General features: G+C 37.4%; 1 protein-coding gene across 28 annotated transcripts in view; it reads left to right on the top strand.

The window, feature by feature from the left end:
- Sox6 (SRY-box transcription factor 6) overlaps positions 1-13,392 on the top strand; it is a 538,528-nt gene that overhangs the window by 481,036 nt on the left and 44,100 nt on the right. The gene's annotated exons all lie outside the window — the stretch shown is intronic.

The raw sequence follows: 13,392 nt of genomic DNA, 5'->3' as shown, positions 1-13,392 counted from the left end.
GGAAGGGAGGAAGAAAGAAAAGAAGGAAGGAAAGAGATAAGAAGGAAGAGAAGGAGGAAGAAAGCAAAATATAAGCTAAGCCTAAAAATATGTAAAACATAAGTTCCTACTAAAATATTGTCTGCTACACTAATTAGCATGGTATTTACCATGTTTATTCTTAGCATGCTAACATCTTCATGGTCTAAATGCATTTACTGAAAGAAATCAATCCCATAGCAGTTTCTCTCTTATTGTTGAGGATTTTAGCAAGAGTTGGATCCTGAAAGATGTCACAAAGCTCTTAGCATGTTCCTGATCTACAACAGTTTGTAGTATTCCCAAATAACTCTTACACATGAGTTCAATAAATAATTAGAAGCCCAGATGTTTGAAACGGATATAGCAGATAGACTGTAGCTGTGTTTTAAATACAGCAACTTTCTGCCTTTGTCCTCTCATCAACTTCACCGCGTTGCACTCTGCCATCTTCAGCTCTCTCCTAATTAGACCTAGACGCATGTTTGGCGTGTTGGTGTTCCCACACATGCCCCTCGCTCATAGGCAGTGCGCTGAAGCTTCCTGTGTTGTTGTTGCTGACTTGAGACATTCCAACATGGAGTTTTACTTCTTCAGACTGATCGCTGCAAGTCTGTGTCTCTCCAGTTCACATCCTGATAAGGAAATTGTTCATACTGAGACAAGATTTACCACTGCACATACCAAATAACCAGTCATTCTGGGTAAGCACCCTTCTGGACTGAGGCTTACTCATTTCTCTGTCCCTCTGGAGTACCACTAACACTGAAGTTCAGTGTTTGCTAAGTAAGGCAACAACAACAACAATTATTATGATTATTAGATATCAGTGAAAGTAAAGGGCATGTTTGAATTTGATTTCAACATATAGCTTCCTTATTCTTAGAAACTCAAAGAAATGTGTTAGGGAGGTTTTAATTTTATTTACCACAGATTTAGCTTAAAATAAAATCTAAAAATTTTAATGCATACATCTCTGTCCCCAGGAAGTTTTTCATCTTATATTTAAAAATTATTCCTTCTAATTTATGTCTTAAATTTCATTTCTCAGAAATAACTGCGCTAATTTCTGAAAAGGCTGTGACTTTATCAAAGAAATGTTTGTTTTTATTTTATTTTTTAAAGGATAGAAGAGTATCATGGTTCCAGTTGAGAATTTTTAATTTGTATCTTATTTAGCCTGGTGTGCAATGTGACACCAGTTAATTGTATGTTATTTTGTAGTAACTACATGTTAACTCTGTTGGAAGTAATGGTAATTATACTGTAATTGATATCAGTTCTCCCACATCTTTGGAAAACCATACAATTAACACATATCACCACAGTTGGACACAATCTTTTGTTCTTTATAATGTTGTCATATTAGAGCACTATTAGAAATGAGGTTCCTAAAATATTTTCTCCTCTTTTAAACTCATTTAAAAATTTTCAATTTCAAAAATTATTTTTTATTTTATAAAATAAAAACATAGTTTCTAAATTTTAATTTTACTTAATCTCTAAAAAGATTTCTTCTTGCTGGGCACCGGTGGCTTACAACCTGTGATTCCAGATGCTCAGGAGGCTGAGAACTGAGGATTGAAGTTCAAAGCCAGCAGGGTTAGAAAGGCCCATGAGATTCTTATCCTAATTAACCCCCCCCCCCTTCCCAACACACACACAAAAGAAAAAGCCAAAAGTGAAGATGTGGCTCAAGTGATAGACCACTAGCCTTGAATACAAAAGCTCAGAGGCAGCACGTAGGCCCAGAGTTCAAGCCTTAGGACTTGCAAAAAAAAAAAAAAAAAAAAAAAAAAGAAGGCCTCTTCCAGCTGAGCACCAGTGGCTCATGCCTGTAATCCTAGATACTTAGGAGACTGAGATCTGAGTACCACGATTCAATGCGAGCCCTGGCAGGAAAGTTATCCATGAGACTCATCTCCAAAAACTACCAAAAAGCCACAAGTGGAGCTGTGGCTCAAGTTGTAGAGCATTAGTCTTGAGCACAAAAGCTCAAGGACAACATCTCAGGCCCTAAGTTCAAGCTCTGGGACATACACCAAAATAAAAAAAAAAAGAGGAGGAGGAGGAAGAAGAAGAAGAAGAAATAACAACAACAAAACAACAACAGAGGGTTTCTTTCAAAATTAGACATAGGTTATCTTTGTGGTCCAAATTCATTTCTGACTTCTTTTTTTTGCATAGTATCCATTGTTTTATTTTTTAATTTTTTAAAACTTTTTTCTTTATTGTCCAAAGTGTTGTGCAGGGCGGTTACAGATTCATATAAAGGCAGTGAGTACATTTCTTGTTCAATTTGTTACCTCCTCCCTCATTTCCCCTTCCCCCCTTTCCTTTTCCCTCTAAGAGTTGTGCAGTTGCTTTACACCAAATGGTTTTGTAAGTATTGCTTTTGAAATCCTTTGTCTTTTTATCCTCTGTCTCTCGATTTTGATATTCCCTTTCACTTCCCTAGTTCTAATACCAGTATAAACAGTATCCAGGGTACTCAGATGAGATATTATGACCTGTTATACTAGATTAGGAAGTTATAGTAAAACATAGTCTTGCTATTAAGGAGTTAACAATTTATTTCTGAAGAAAAGTCCTTCTTGCCAGCCGTCTTTATATGTATGTTACTTTACTTGCAGACACAAAAGGTTTCATTCTGTACTTTGCTACCTTAATGAATACCAAACTAGGGACATGGAAATACATTTACACCAAATTCAGGTTAAAATGTTTGGCCCCTCCCCTCCCCCTTTCCTTTGCCTTCCTCTGCTATTGTGTCCCTTCCCTTCTACTGCCTTTGCCTATGGATGCAACATAATCTCAGAAGTAGCAAACAGATGCTTTTCAGCCAAGTGTGACCACAGTTTGGTAGGCTTGTTTGACAAATGGATTAATTTGAAGTACTTTCCTGGAGAATATGAATAATTAGTCCAATTTTTTTATAACATGGTGAAGTGATTTTACTAGTGTGTGCTGCAGTGTAGATCTTAAAGAGCAAAAGTCAAGTATCATATAATCATCAAGTTTCAGGGCTGGAAGAAACCATGGAGATAAGTTAACTCAATGCTCTCAGGAGAGCGCTTAGTGGCAGGAACAGGAGGCTGAGAATGTGGAGGTGGGAGCATATTAGAGATCTTTTTACTAGTGGGCTGCAGGGCTTCAGGGAAGAATCCTAACTTTCTGGGTCTCAAAGCTATCTTCATGAAGATGCGTCTATTTTTCTTTCTGCATGGAAGCTCCTTTTGACACCCCTCCCCCAACTTAAAAAACGAGACATGTTACTTCCGTGGGATAGATATATTTTTGAATTATAGGAAACTCTCTCTAGAATATGCTACATCAATACATCTCAAATTAAAGCAAATACATTATGGCAATTCTTTATGTTTTTCTGTTTCTTGTATTTTTATTTCTGAGGGAAAGTTCAAAATTAACTATTTTCCAACTAAAATGGAAATAGATGCTATAGTTTTTTGGGGAAAAGTATCCATTCTTTATATATCTTTGATGTCTTCAATTTGAATAAAATTACAACTGTGTTTGCACAAACAATATATATTATATTTTTTTTGGCCAGTCCTGGGCCTTGGACTCAGGGCCTGAGCACTGTCCCTGGCTTCTTCCCGCTCAAGGCTAGCACTCTGCCACTTGAGCCACAGCGCCGCTTCTGGCCGTTTTCTGTATATGTGGTGCTGGGGAATCGAACCTAGGGCCTCGTGTATCCAAGGCAGGCACTCTTGCCACTAGGCTATATCCCCAGCCCTGCACAAACAATATTGAAAAATACACATTGTAAGCTAAGTATCTGGAGTCCAGTGTCTAGGTTTTGAACTAATAGACTCCTATAGGTACCATTGTGAAGAAAGACATTAGCCTAACTGGTCATTAATTTTATTATGAGGCCCTTTTTTCATATGGCACATGTTAGAATAACAAAGCCTTACTGGTGGTTTAAGTTGAGATAGATTTCTCTATTTATTAAATCATGTGTTAGTTTTAACAGGAGTTTGCATAATTTTACAATGGGACTTTTTGTGAACTTGTTACTAAAACAAAAGTTAATCAGAGAATATTCAGGAATGAGTCAGCATCATGGCCCTGTACACGAATAAAAAGTTGAAACCACATATAAGTAGAAGTTGGGCTGCCACACAACTGGATTTGCTTAAATCTGAATGCTTTATAACTCTACTTGGGAGTTGCAAACTTATAAATAACCTTGCAATTGGTTGAGACAATATTGAAACCATATGAATGAGACAGAAAGCGTTCAGTTAAAGGGGTTCAGTAAGCACTATAATCCTGATGAAACTAATTTAATTCCGTGGCTCCCAAGGCTAAAAGGGTCTCATATCTTCAGAGTTAATGCTACTGTATCGTTTATCATGTGATGGGCAGGGACAAGAGTCTCAGTCTGTGTTAGAGGGGAATATGCAGGATGGTGCTGTGGCCAGCATTGTGAAAACAGAATTTGCTTCCTTCGGTGTGCCCTTCAAATCCACAGGGAAACTTGTCATATGTTATTTGAGAACATGTCTTGAAAGCTCCATAAAACATATCCACAAGAAGCTCTGTAGACATCAGTTCATTTAAGTAGACATGTGTTGCATGCCACTTTACTTGCCCAGGACACGGTGCTTGCCTGGGATAGAGAGGGTCATGAGTCACTTTCCTTTCTCCAAGGAGCTTATGGCCCCGTGGCGTAGATCAGCATCTTGAGAGGCGATCTGAACAGATTCTGTCAGTCTTTATTGATTCTGTTTCATGCCTTAGGTATGAATCACCTGGTTTTTGAAAACTTTTCCCAAGCCCTTACAAATCTTGCTTCCCGCTAAGGGAAAATGTTCTCTTTTGAAGAACTGGCAATGACTAGGTGGTAGGTAGGTGAGTAAGAAGATCAAGATAAATAGGTAGAGCTCTCAATAGATTAAAACCACTACTAGCTCCTAATGCCACAAGCTTCTCCATCGTTGTTTCTGAAGCTAGTAAGATACCCTATCCAAGAACTTGTTGTTTTATTACTTGATAAGTTTTGAACTACAAAAAGGATCTTTTGTGACAAAGATTCAAAAGATGTCGTTGTAATCATCCACTGGGGGTACCACAACAAAATGCTTGAGATCAGGTGGCTTAAACAACAGAAGTATAGTTCTCCCAGTTCTAGGAGCTGGAAGTCCTATATCACTTGAGATTGTTTCTCAAAAGCTCCGTAAAAGCTAATGTGGGCACAGGCTAGGATCTTCTGAGGCCTTTCTCTTTGGCTTACATATGGACACCTTCTTATTCTCACATGGTCTTTCCTCTGTGTGCAGGCATACACACAGTGTGTCTGGCTTTCCTCCTCATATGAGAACATATAGTCAGGTTGGATTAGCTTCATTTAACTGGATCATCCCTTTAAAAATCTCACCTTCAGAAATAGTCACATTCTGAGATGCTAGTGTGTGTGGGGGGGTGGGGGCGCAGGTTAGAGTTTCAACTTAAGAATCTTGAGAGGACACAGTTCAGCCCAAGAAGCCCCATCTTTGCTAAGCTTGTGTATTTTTAAATTCTTACAAAATGATTTCACATATTCCCCATTGACCACATGCTTTATGTTTCTGTATAGTCTCACCTAGATTATTCCCCCTAAAAGTGCTCGCATTGCTCAAGAGGAAGTAATATGATTTGGTTTACCAGCTTATTCTATTTCCTTTTGTAAGAGATTGGTGGTTTTCATTAATTCAGAGAGTTAATTGTTAATGGTCGATGACTCCACAGTGTAAGAAATGGGTGAGAGGAATGTATTTTAGGGGGAGATGGAGACTACAGGCAAAGTTCCTCTTGTAGAAGACTTTCCTATAAGAAAAACAGGCAGATTTCCTGTATTTCAGCATAAGGCTCACCTGAGATCACCCTATTGTTTAACAGGCTTATATGATTTCCTCTGTATTTGTCTACGTTTTATTCATTTATTCTCTCCCTGCTTTTCAAAAATATCAAACATCTTATTTTAGTTCAAAATAAAGTTAAAATAAAAGAAGAAAGGAAAATTGCTTTACCAAGATTTAGCACCTAGAGTGCCTAGAATATGCAGTAATGGGCACTCCTTCCCCGTCTACTCCAATGGGTGCTGGTTCAATGGAGGAATACAGTTGGAAAACTTGGGCCTTAACAAATTCACGAGTCTTGGCATGGTTTTGATGTTAAAGATGCATTTGGAACTAGAACATTTTATGGATAACTCACAAAATGTTATTTTTTAACAATAGAGTTCACCAATGAACTTTGTTTCTTTCAGCCAGAATCTTTACTAGTATGATTACTGGCTCTGGAGCCACCAAAACACCATTAAAAAAGTAAATGATAATAAATGTACTTCACTGCTTTACATATGAAACTGTAACCCCTCTGTACATCACTTTGACAATAAATAAATAAAATAAAATAAGCTAAATCTTAGAGTCTCTAAGATTACTTCCTCCTCAAGAAAGAATCACCTTCTTAAAAGTACATGTGTTTACTTTCCCATGTAAAACTGATAGTTTTTTACTCTTCATCAAATTATTAAAAGTACATGAGAATCTATAAAATTAGGATACTTGAGCAATGGAGTTTGGCAAGTCAATGAAAAGGAAACCATATCATATGGTCAAATGGTATCTTGTGAGAATTGCATCATGACAAGCTGTGTTCAGAGAAAGAAATGAAAGTGAGTCATCCAGTCAGAACTGTCCCACTTTATGCTTATTATTGTCCTGTTTCCCAAGCAAAACAAACAAAAGAACAATTTATTTTTAAATTTGTACTGCTGAATAAGCTATGCATTTGTGGTAGGTGATCTGTTCGCCTGTGTGTTACAGAGACCTTGCAAGTATTTACCTAAAGAAATTCCAGGTTTTGATTCACATTAAGCTGTATAATTGACTGCATCTTTCTACTGTGTTCTTAAAATGTTGTCTAGTTCCTTCTTATGAAATGTTTAGTGTTTTCCTAAATGTCCTTATTTTGATTATCATTGCTCAAAGAAATCTCACCATTATAATGAGGAGTGTCAAATCTAAACATCTCATTCACAAACTTGAAATATTAGAAAATTTATCATTTCTAGCTCAATCTAGACTTTTGCTTATACAGGGTATTTTTTATTTATATGAGTAAATAAACTATGTGACCTTATAGAAACTTGCAAGTACCTATGGACACTAATACTAAATGCTGTGTAAGATACATAGAAAAGGTCCCAAGATATAATCCCCTGGCTCCTACCATGTGTCGAGGGAGAGTTGGCAGTATTTATGAACCCAATCCTGGTTCTTTAACATAGTATGCAACTAGTTGCTTATTATGTAAGGAAGACTTAAGAATTTTGGCATATCCCAAAGTGGGCATATTCATGAGCTTATAGAGTCCATGAAGCTTGAGTTTTTCATCTGGATATGACTTGGAAAGAAGAGATGAGGAAGCATGTTCAGCAGCCATGAGCAAGGAAGGATCTTTGTACTATTATTAGAACATTGCCACTATATTCCCTGAGCAGAAGATGTATGGAGAAGAACTAGCTAAAACTGAGTTTAAAGTGGTGTCGGTAGAGCAGTAAACGAAGGTACTTGAATACCAGGGGAGATGGTTTGGATAAAATGCAATAGAAAATAGGAAGCCATGGATGGTTCTGAATTAGACACACAGAATGAGGAAGCCATGGGAGGAGATGGACTAGGGAGGGCAGCACCAGGATCAATCAGACTAAAGAAGAAGCTGCGGAAGTGAGATAGGTGGACAAGCCTGAAGGCTTGTGCTGGTGGAGTTAATGATGTCAGCAGAGCAGGGACCAGGGCAAAAGGCTCTGTTGAATTCAAATGAGCAAGACTGGATTGTTGACTAGGCAGAGAAAGATAAGGAAAGCAGTGACACTGTACTATTGGGCAGTTGGCATTGATATAAATACAGAGTAGGAGGGAAGTTGGGAAAAGAGTAAGCTGTTTATCCTTTACTTTTAGTTTAGAAAACCATTTTCCTGGAATCTACTCCAATATGCAAGTAGTAGTCAGAAGTCCAGCAATTGCTGCTTGGAGCTGGGATGCAAACAATTCAGCAAGTACTCAATAAATGTAGGCAGGCATAGCAGAAACTTAAAGGATAGACAGTATCTCGGAATATTGTGTAGCCTAAGGAAAATTCTTCTTCTCTCTCTCTCTCTCTCTGTTTCTCTCTCTCTGTCTTTCTTTCTCTCTTTCTCTCTTTTTCTTGTCGGTCATGGGGCTTGACTAATGCCCTGGGCACTTTCCCAGAGCTCCTTTGCTGAAGGCTAGCACTTTATCACTTGAGGCACAGCGCCACTTCCAGATTTTGAGTGGCTTATTGGAGATAAGAGTCTCATGGACTTTCCTGCCTGGGCTAGCTTCGAACCATGATCCTTAGATCTCAGCCTCCTGAGTAGCTAGGATTACAGGCATGAGCCACTGGTGCCCGGCTAGAAATTGCTTTTCAAGACTTATTTGTTTTTTTCTCTTAGAAAACACTGCTTTAGGAGTACATAAAAAGAACACAGTTGATGGGGCTATAGTATTAGTCTTTCATGCAAAATTCCAGATCATTACAAATCAAAAAGATTTTAAAGGCTTTTTAAATTTAAATATATATTTGTGTAAGTAACAACAACATTCTAATTTACATAAGAGAATCATGCCAGATCTTCCATGTAGCAGATAGTTGCTACTAAATTTGTGATTATATGAGCATAGAACGTTCTATTTACTATCTTCTATTTCCACAGAATATTTGAAATTCATTAATAACACATTAAAAGTTGTTTTTAACAATCAGCAAACATCCTAATTATAATGTATTTTAACACATGAAAATAACTCAAGATAATGATCGGGTGGGGGGGGATGATTTTAACTACCATGTAGGTAGTGGGCACCAGTTGTAATGTATGCCTGCAATGAATGACTCCATATTCAGACATTGCTTAGAAATGAGCTTTGGAATAAAGGGTAGTAAAGTGCCTCTCATTCAGACCATTGGAATAAAATATACCACATCATTGGCTAGGCATGCCTACTTAAAATGGAATAAATTTGTTTGTTAAGGGAACAAACAAAAGATTTCTCTCAGCATGTGCCATCTTCCCCTTTAGACTATAGCAAAGGAGATCTTGTTGGGCAGGCTTGAGGCACAAGGTGGGCCGGTCAGTCTTGGCAACCCAGAGAAAAGGTACCTGGTATATCATTACAGTTCATGGGTTTTTTGGGTTTTTTTTTAAGAGATGAATATGATCAGTCATCTTGCGTAGGGTTTGAAAAAGGCTTGTCACACTAGCAAGCAAACTGTTATTTAAGTACACAATCCACTCTACTACTGAAACAGTTTTGCCAAACTTATCCAAGTATTCTCACATGCTTAAAGATGGTATAAATATCATTTATTGCTAGCAGTTTTCTTCAGACTATATGGAATGTCTTCCTGCTGCCTGATCTAAGTGTCCCAGTTTACATTATGGCCTTTACTGCCTCTGTTTGATGGAGTGATCAGTAAAAATTTAATGACACTATAAAATAATAAAAATGTCATTAATTTACCACGGATCTTGGATGCAGTGGTTGTAAAGTTACATTAATAAACAGAATATTTTTTACAACAAAAAGCATTGTTACGTGGGAATGTATAAATAACACACATAAATTTAAGAGCAATTTTACTGTTAGCACACACATTATTATGGAATAGCCAATAAGTGTATAAAACATAGTATATAAAATTTTATTAAAATATATGGTGCACATCAAAAATTCAGCTTTTATCTAAGTGCAAAGAAAAGCCATTATTGTGTGCTTACTGTTTCATTGCTGTTCTTTCCCAAGATCACAATTTTACATTTGTTGCCAGTAAGAGTAAGTTGATTTTTTTTCTCCCTAGATGAAAACAAACCTCCAGTCTCTTAGTTACTCCAAATTCATTCTCTCTCTTTCTCTTTCTCTCTCTCTGTCTCTCTGTCTCTCTCTGTCTCTCTCTGTCTCTCCACTGATGCAAAGATATAATTGATCAGTCTTGCCAAGGTTGAAAAGGAAAAGTTACTAATTTAATGCAAAGTTAAAAATAATGCTGGAGGAGTTGAATGGTTTGTTCAGTGACTCTGGAAATAAGGGATAATAATGCAGTAGTCTATCTGTCATCAGTGAGTCTGCCCGTCATTGACTGTGATAATATCTGAAGATGATGGATGCTACCATCTTGTGGCTTGTAACATTTAACATTCATCAACTCTCACTAAAGGGGCTTTATCATTTAAATATCTTTATTTAATATGCAACATCTACCTCATACATCATAATTTCAAAGCACTTAGAGAGCCAACCGTCCTACAACACAGCAGAGCTGACTTTAATTTTTTTTTCAATAACTTTTATGTTGCCTGCATGTTTGTGACTGACAGTGCATAAGTAAGTATCTGGTCATATTGCTGCATGGAAAACACACATTCCACTGTCCACATAACGGAATTTTCCAAGGGGTATCAGATTAAATTAGCAGGAAGGTATTTTACTTATATATTCTATAAAATATTTTACCTGGGGTCTATGTGCATTGTGAAGGGCTAGTTCAAGTTTGGAAGGAGTTTGTAACTTAAGGACTTGCTACTCACACTCCATATTTGCTGCATAGAGGGGCATACCCCTTGGCATTTTATGGTCAGGAGTTTATATTTTCATGAGGAGTTTATGTAGTTCACATTTATATTTTCACATATTTCTCATGTGCCCGTGTTTCTTTGCTTCATGTTCAGTCTCACTGGTAAAATCTTTGCTTAGCTCTGCTGCCCAGACCTAACCTGTGGATATCTGTCTCTTATCTTATGGTCATGTGGCTGACAAATAAATATTCTGAGTTATTCTTTGAAGAAAAGAAGGAAACCTTCTGGGAGACTAGGTAGAAATTTATATGAAAGGGCATAGCTTTGCGGGGTCCATCTTTAATCTCAAACACAGTGCTTAATAGTCTCAAATATAAGATGCAACCTACTGCCCCAAACAAGTTTTATCTTTGATTTATTTTCTGCCTACTTAACAAGTATTTCATGAGATATTCTTCCTTGTCTTTAACTCTGTCAAAATATTGATATTTTATAGGGAAAGTATCTTCGCAGAGGTTTTTTTTTTCAATGAAGTAAAAAAAAGTATTACTTCAAAGACGTTGTGAATGTGCTGTTGAATGCTCTGAATGGTTTTTGTTATGATTAAAAACAAGCTGATACTACTGAATTGTGAGTGCACTTCATTTTTATAAGAGAAAAGATATTATCATCATGTAAGCTTTGTTGTCTTAGGATTTTTACAAACCATGGCATGTAATTTTCCCTCTTCTCCTTCCTTGTCAAAATATTGATATCCTTTCAGGAACTTTATTTATTTATTTTATTTTTATTTTTACTGAGAATATTTTCCAGTAAAATCAAAGAGAATGAATGACTAGAAAGATACTTGAAATCTGCATATTGATAGATAGCACAGTCTGTTGATTTTCACAGAAAGTCGCCCCCCCCATGAAAATCCAGTTGAAGGTTGTTCTTCTAAGAGGATTGCAGGTGTCACATCAGAGCTCCCTTTGCATTTAACACAGAGAAAGCATTCACATGCAAATATTTGAAATGCAAAACAATGTAATAAAAAACAAAGGTTGAATATGTTGCTTTCCCTGCTACTACTCATCTTCACTTTAATTCCTTTTCTTTACATCATGACAACCAAGAGTGCTACTCACAGATAGAAATGGGCTGATTAAAAGCAGCTGTCCCTCCCCTGACAATGTGTGAAACTCCCACAAGGCTTGTGGTTGCTTTTTTTGTGTGTCCTGCATCTGGGTTAATTTGTTCTTGTACGGCAGTGTTTTCATATAAGAAGATATTAGGGAGCCATACTTAATTTGGTTTTTATTTTCAGCCTGTCTTTTATAAGTGTCGTATTTCAGAGGTTTCCCCACATATTGCTACTGAAACGAGTTAGTATTACCCAGTTAGAGAAATTCATGGTTATAATTTTTGTGGCAGATCTTTCATAGAAATGGTGCAAGATGAAAGTGAGGTTTATACTGCGTTTTCCTCCAACGCAGATTTCCACATATTCCAGGATGAAGGGAAACGGGAAGACTTCCTGCCCAATTTGACTGAAGGGAATTAATTATAGAAATATAATGATATTCAAAGAAATAATCGTATTAGAAAGCACAAATGTAGTGCGGCTGTACAAATGAGGCAGTCTCTATCAAGTAATTGTATGTTGCTCCTTAAGAATATTTCCAAGTTTCTAAACATCTTACAGAAGAGAACACTCAGAGTGCTTCTATCTAATGCTGAACGTGCTCAGTACAGAACTAGGTCATTGAACAATAGACTGCACAGCAATCAGCACTCCACTGCTGCATTATGCATTAAGTATAACATGCAGAAACCATTCCCGGAGCTGGAAGCTGCTATTTCATGTCTGTAAATTCAAGCTGACATGACATTTAATATTGTCTCATAGTAATGAACAACAAGGTTTCATTCATTCATAAGCATAACACAAAGCCAAGTTTGAGTCTGGAGAGTAACAAGCAGGCGAGAGGGGGACACGTGCTGGGTTTCTGCAGACAAGAACACCATATTAATGATGGTCAATGAGCCCTCTGCTACAGATCCAGAGAGCAGCAGAGCCTCATTCGCTTCCAACTCCTGCTACTAGAAGATCTGGAGAACAGGCAGACTTCTTTGGGTTTCCCTCCTAAAGCAGCAGGGTGTTTCAGTTTCCTAGCTCCTGGGCTGGCTAGGAGTGATGTTCTCCTTCTCAGATTCCAGAAGACACAGTCAAAATCAGTGGGCAAAACAGTAGTAGCAATGCCATTATCTTGTCTACTTGTTTGAAATATTATTTATTTTTGAAATCCTGGTGCATAAAATTTGAATTCATATTTCCCAAGGAATACCAACACAAGCTCTGATCTGTAAAATTTCCTCTCCCATAAATTTAGCAGCATATTTGAACAGAAACTCTTCCAAGTTTTTGCACACATGCAAAATCCAACTGAGGAGAGATCTGCAGAGCTACTATGGCAGGTTCCCCCCATAGATATCCTTTCCTTGCAGGTATTATGTTCTCCATGCTGTCAGCACTGTGCCACCTTCAGGCCTTAGTAGAATATCTCCCTATGTTTTCTTCAAATGGTGTAGGCAGCAAGGCTCTGGTGGCTCATGCCTATACTCCTAGCTGATGAAGAGCCTGAGATCTGGGAATCACAGTTCCCAGCCTGCCCAGGCAGAAAAGTCCATGAGACTCCAGCAGAAAAAGTCCATGACACTCTTATCTCTAATTAACTACCAAAACACTGAAAGTTTCTGTGGCTAAAGTGGAAGGAAGGAAGGAA

Source organism: Perognathus longimembris, chromosome 13 (assembly GCF_023159225.1).
Source record: "Perognathus longimembris pacificus isolate PPM17 chromosome 13, ASM2315922v1, whole genome shotgun sequence".
NCBI lineage: Eukaryota > Metazoa > Chordata > Mammalia > Rodentia > Heteromyidae > Perognathus > Perognathus longimembris.
The sequence above is the reverse complement of the archived record's forward strand: the minus strand, read 5'-3'. Positions and strand labels throughout refer to the sequence as shown.